The sequence below is a fragment of the Hemiscyllium ocellatum genome, chromosome 3, assembly GCF_020745735.1.
Source record: "Hemiscyllium ocellatum isolate sHemOce1 chromosome 3, sHemOce1.pat.X.cur, whole genome shotgun sequence".
In the NCBI taxonomy this organism is placed as follows: Eukaryota; Metazoa; Chordata; class Chondrichthyes; order Orectolobiformes; family Hemiscylliidae; genus Hemiscyllium; species Hemiscyllium ocellatum.
In genome coordinates this window covers 78308068-78314272 of record NC_083403.1, presented here as the reverse complement: position 1 = coordinate 78314272, position 6205 = coordinate 78308068, and the positions used below count along the sequence as shown (strand labels likewise).

The following is a 6205-nucleotide window of genomic DNA, read 5'->3' as shown; positions in this document are numbered from 1 at the left end:
GGTAAACCTCCTCTGCACTCGTTCTAAAGCTTCCACATCCTTCCTATAGTATGGCGACCAAAACTGCACACAATACTCCAGATGAGGCCTCACCAGAGTCTTATACAACTGCAACATGACCTCAGGACTCCGGAACTCAATTCCTCTGCCAATAAAGCCCAGTACACCATATGCCTTCGTCACAGCACTATTTACCTGGGTGGCAACTTTCAGAGATCTGTGTACATGGACACCAAGATCCCTCTGCTCATCCACACTACCAAGTAGCCTACCATTAGCCCAGTAATCCATCATCTTGTTATTCCTACCAAAGTGAACGACTTCGCACTTAGCTACATTGAATTCCATTTGCCACATTTCCGCCCAGCTCTGCAACTTATCTATATCCCGCTGCAACCTACCACTTCCTTCCTCACTATCCACAACTCCACCGACTTTTGTGTCATCCGCAAACTTGCTTACCCAGCTTTCAAGTCCTTCCTCTAGATCATTTATAAAGATAACAAAAAGCAATGGTCCCAAAACAGATCCTTGTGGTACACCGCTAGTAACTGCGCTCCAAGATGAACATAATCCATCAACTACTACCCTCTGTCTCCTTCCAGCCAGCCAATTCCTAATCCAAACCTCTAATGTATCCTCAATGCCATACCTCCGAAGTTTTAGCATTAGCCTACCATGGGGAACCTTATCGAACGCCTTACTAAAATCCATATACACAACATCTACTGCTTTACCCTCATCCACTTCCTTAGTCACCTTCTCAAAGAACTCAATAAGGTTTGTGAGGCACGACCTGCCCTTCACAAAACCATGCTGGCTATCCCTGATGACGTTATTCCTACCCAGATGTTCATAAATCCTATCCCTTACCATTCTCTCTAAGACTTTGCCCACCACTGAAGTCAGACTCACTGGCCTATAGTTACTAGGGCTATCCCTACTCCCTTTCTTGAACAATGGGACCACATTCGCTATCCTCCAGTCCTCTGGTACTATTCCCGTTGACAATGACGACATAAAAATCCAGGCCAATGGCTCTGCTATCTCCTCCCTAGCTTCCCATAGGATCCTGGGGTAAATGCCATCAGGCCCAGGAGACTTATCTATATTCATCCTTTCCAATATTCCCAAAACCTCTTCCCTGCATATTTCCAGGGCATCCATTCTAATTATTTGTGATTCCATATTCACATCAGCAACAGTGTCCTGTTCCTGAGTGAATACTGTTGAAAAGTACTGATTTAATGTCTCTCCAATCTCCTCCGCCTCCACACACAACTTCCCACTACTATCCTTGACTGGACCGATACCTACCCTAGTCATCCTTTTATTCTTGACATACCTATAGAAAGCCTTTGGGTTTTCCCTAATCCTACCAGCTAAAGACTTTTCATGTCCCCTTCTCGCTTCTCTTAGCTCCCTCTTTAGCTCCTTCCTGGCTACCTTATAACTCTCAATCGCCCCTACTGAACCTTCACGCCTCATCTTTACATATGCCGCCTTCTTCCCTTTCACAAGGGACTCCAATTCCTTACTAAACCACGGCTGCCTCACAAGGCCCTTTACACCATGCCTGACTGGTACATACCTATCGAGGACACGCAGTAGCTGCTCCTTGAACAATCCCCACATCTCATTAGTGTTCTTCTCTTGAAGCCTGTTTTTCCAATCCACACATCCTAAGTCATGCCTCACAGCATCATAATTTCCCTGCCCCCAGCTATAGCTCTTGCCCTGCGGCGCACGATTATCCCTCTCCATCACTAAAGTAAAAGTCACCGAGTTGTGGTCACTGTCCCCGAAGTGCTCATCTACCTCCAAGTCTAACACCTGGCCTGGTTCATTACCTAGAACCAAATCCAATATAGCCTCCCCTCTTGTTGGCCTGTCGACATATTGTGTCAGGAAACCCTCCTGCACACATTGTACAAACACCGACCCATCTAATGAACTCGAGCTATAGCTCTCCCAGTCAATATCTGGGAAGTTAAAGTCCCCCATAACAACCACCCTGCTACCTTCACTCTTTTCCTGAATCATCCTCGCAATATTATCCTCTACTTCTCTAGGACTATTAGGAGGCCTGTAGAAAACACCTAACAGGGTGACCTCACCTTTCCTATTTCTAACCTCAGCCCAAACTACCTCAGATGGCAAGTCCTCTTCCATCGTCCATTCCACTGCTGTGATACTGTCTTTGACAAGTAATGCCACGCCTCCCCCTTTTTTACCCCCATGTCTGATCCTACTAAAACATTTGAACCCTGGAACGTGCAACAGCCATTCTTGTCCCTGTTCTACCCACGTCTCTGTAATGGCCACAACATCGAAGTCCCAGGTACCAACCCACGCTGCAAGTTCACCTACCTTATTCCTTATACTTCTGGCATTGAAGTATACACACTTCAATCCACCTTTCTGGTTACAGGCACCCTCCTTAGAGATCGCTGCATTATTCCTAACCTCCCTACACTCAAGGTCCTGTACCCTAAAGCTACAGTCCTGGTTCCCATGCCCCCGCGGAGTTAGTTTAAACCCTCCCAAAGAGCACTAGCAAACCTCCCCCCAAGGATACTGGTGCCCCTCAGGTTCAGGTGTAGCCCATCCTTTTTATAGAGGTCCCACCTTCCCCAGAAAGGACCCCAGTTGTCCAGAAACCGGAATCCCTCCCTCCTGCACCATCCCTGTAGCCACGCATTTAACTGCTCTCTCTCCCTATTCCTCGACTCTCTATCACGTGGCACGGGTAACAAACCAGAGACTACAACTCTGTTTGTTCTAACTCTGAGCTTCCAACCTAGCTCCCTGAAAGCCTGTCTGACATCCTCACCCTTCTTCCTACCTATATCGTTGGTGCCAACGTGGACCACGATCTGGGGCTGCTCCCCCTCCCCCTTAAGGACCCGGAAAACACGATCAGCGACATCACGTACCCTTGCACCTGGGAGGCAACATACCAAACGTGAGTCCCTGTCGCCCCCACAAAACCGTCTGTCTGTACCCCTCACTATCGAGTCCCCAAGAACTATTGCTCTACCTTTCTCCACCCTACCCTTCTGAGCAACGGGGCCAGGCTCCGTGCCAGAGGCCTGAACCTCGTTGCTTGCCCCTGGTAAGTCATCCCCCCCCACAAGTATCCAAAACGGTATACTTGTTCTTGAGGGGAATGACCGCAGGGGGTCCCTGCACTGGCTTCCCCCTCCCACTCCCCCTCACTGTCACCCATCTATCTTGAACTTTCGGAGTAACTACTTGCCTAAAGCTCCGATCTATGACCTCCTCTGCCTCCCGAATGATCCGCAGTTCATCCAACTCCAGCTCCAGTTCCCTAACACGGGTTTGGAGGAGCTGGAGATGGGTGCACTTCTTGCAAGTGTACTCAGCAGGGACGCTAATGGCTTCCCTCACCTCATACATGTTGCAAGAGGAACATTGCCCTCTCTGCACTGCCATCCCTCTAAAAGTAAGCTTTCCTTAAAAAAAACAACAACCAAAACCAACTAAATCTAAAGAAACAAACGAGGAAAATGCAGCACTTACCCGCTAGTCACAATTGGTCTTATTATTAGGTTAGAGGAGGTGGAAGGGTGGGAGGCACTACTCGTGTAGTGCCTCGGGTGACTCGCCTGCGTGTTTAAATAAGGGGAGAGAAAAAAAACCTTACCCAGGTAACCTAGCGCGCCTTCCGGGTCTGCTACCGCTTTTTTGAAGGAAAACTTTAAATTTTTAACTAATAAATAAGCGACCAAACTTACCCACCAGCCGTCGCAAAGTCTTCCGAGAGACTGAGGCCTAAAACTCGGAGCCCGCGTTTAAATAAGGGGAGAGAAAAAAAACCTTACCCAGGTAACCTAGCGCGCCTTCCGGGTCTGCTACCGCTTTTTTGAAGGAAAACTTTAAATTTTTAACTAATAAATAAGCGACCAAACTTACCCACCAGCCGTCGCGAAGTCTTCCGAGAGACTGAGGCCTGAAACTCGGAGCCCGCGTTTAAATAAGGGGAGAGAAAAAAAACCTTACCCATGGAGAGGACAGAGCAAGCCCTTAAGCCATCTCCCTGCTCCAAAAATCCATTTAATACAAACACTCTCACCTTTGGGAGATATCAGCGATTAAACTGATAAGAACAGAAACTACACATATTCCAAGCCAAAAGGCCGAGAAGCGCTCTCTCTTATTCCTGATGAAGGGCTTATGCTCGAAACGTCGAATTCTCTATTCCTGAGATGCTGCCTGGCCTGCTGTGCTTTGACCAGCAACACATTTGCAGTTTGTCATCTTTATACTGGTAAAACTCTGTGTGGGGCTATTCAATGTTGAATTAGCAATGTGAATGGTTTAGAACGCCAGAACCCCAACTTGACTTATATTAGATTACTTACAGTGTGGAAACAGGCCCTTCCGCCCAACAAGTCCACACCGACCCGCCGAAGTGCAACCCACCCAGACCCATTCCCCTACATTTACCCCTTCACCTAACGCTACGGACAATTTAGCTTGGCCAATTCACCTAACCTGCACATCTTTGGATTGTGGGACGAAACTGGAGCACCTGGAGGAAACCCACGCAGACATGGGGAGAATGTGCAAACTCCACACAGAGAGGTGGGAATTGAACCTGGGTCTGTGGCACTGTGAGGTAGCGGTGCTAACCACTGTGCCACTGTGCAGCCCAAATTGTTATTTTGATATGATATTCTCCACGAATCAAAATGTAAATTATATCCTTCAGGCTTTGTTTACATGATACCTTTTTCTAAGTTGTAGATATAGGTTGTGACGATGCCACTGCAGAAGGTAACAAGAAACTCTATATGACATCATTATTCTATAATGTCACCAGCTGATAAAGAATGGAGGGAGACCACTAATTACCATTGGTGCCACTCCGTGCAGTTTATCTGCTCCATTTTCATCTGATCAATACTCCTTCTTAATAAATTGCTGAAGGCCCAAATATCTCTTCTAATGCCTCAAATTGAATGTTTTTCCTGTTGACATGCACTCCTAAAAGCCATGATAGAAATGGTGTGGCCTTTGTGATTCTTGTTAGATGGAGCAATTTGCTATACAACTCTCACTCAGAAGGTTGTAAATTTGAGCCAGACTCCATTCTAGATCCTGGTGCGATACTGAGAAATTGCATTGCTGTCAGCAAGCAGACATTCAACCGAGGACATGCCTACTCACTCCAATGGCTGTAAAAGGGTTTATTTGAGGAAGAATAGAATGTTTCCCCCTATTAGCATAGATAAAATGTATTCTTCACCTTCAACCACTTATATTTTAACAGCAAACAAAATATTTGGTCACCTCCACATTTCTGTTTTAGGATCTTGCTGCCATATTTGTTACAACAGTGACTACTCTTCTGAAATAATTCATTGGCTGTAAAGGATTTTATACCATCCTAAGATTGTGAAAGGGGCAGTAAAAATGCAAAGTTTTTCTTTACTAATTGGCATAAACATTGAAATGTCTAAGATCTAATCATTTCTTCAATTTCTTCCTATTTCTTTACATGTGTTTCAGGAATTTAAAATGTTGTGTAGGTGATCTTGTGCTTCTATTTTTCTTTCTCATGCTAATGGTACTGTTGTGATATTCAATTTGTTTTTTGATGTTTCTGTCTCAGTGAGTTCCATTTTAATTCCTCTTTGAAGAATAACTTGCCTCAAGTACTAATGGTATTGACAAAGAAGAAAGGATGATTTTTGGGACTTTTTGCAAACATTAATTTGTATATCCTTTGATATTGTCAGAGTAACCATAGTGCAGCGCATTGTTGTCCAGGAGATTCTGTATACCAAGAATTTCAGATTATCTTCCTATTTATGTGTTGTTTTTCATTCTGAATATAGGTTCTCAATGCTTTTGCCCATTTAATTAATATGATGTATTTTTCATACAGTGTTTTCATTCTTTTTGTGTACCAATGCCCAAGCCTTTACCATGATGGTGACCAGTTTAGCTCAGGAACAGTATGTGTGGCACAAATGCTTGCCATATTAGATGCTTGATCATCCTCTTACAGCAATAAAACAGGCACTTCAATGAATTTCTAGATCACTGTAACTCAAGCTGATTTATTTCAAATGAAGCACTGTGTGAAAAGCAAATAAACACATAGTTCAACATTAAATGCTACAATCCAATTAGAAACTTCAGTGTAAACATGGTAATTATACAGAAAGCATTCACT

At 44.8% G+C, this 6205-nt stretch overlaps 1 pseudogene; it reads right to left on the bottom strand.

Moving 5' to 3' along the window:
* Positions 1 to 3999: 3999 nt before the first annotated feature.
* On the bottom strand, positions 4000 to 4172 carry LOC132809359 (U2 spliceosomal RNA; annotated as a pseudogene).
* Between the last annotated feature and the right edge of the window lie 2033 nt (positions 4173 to 6205).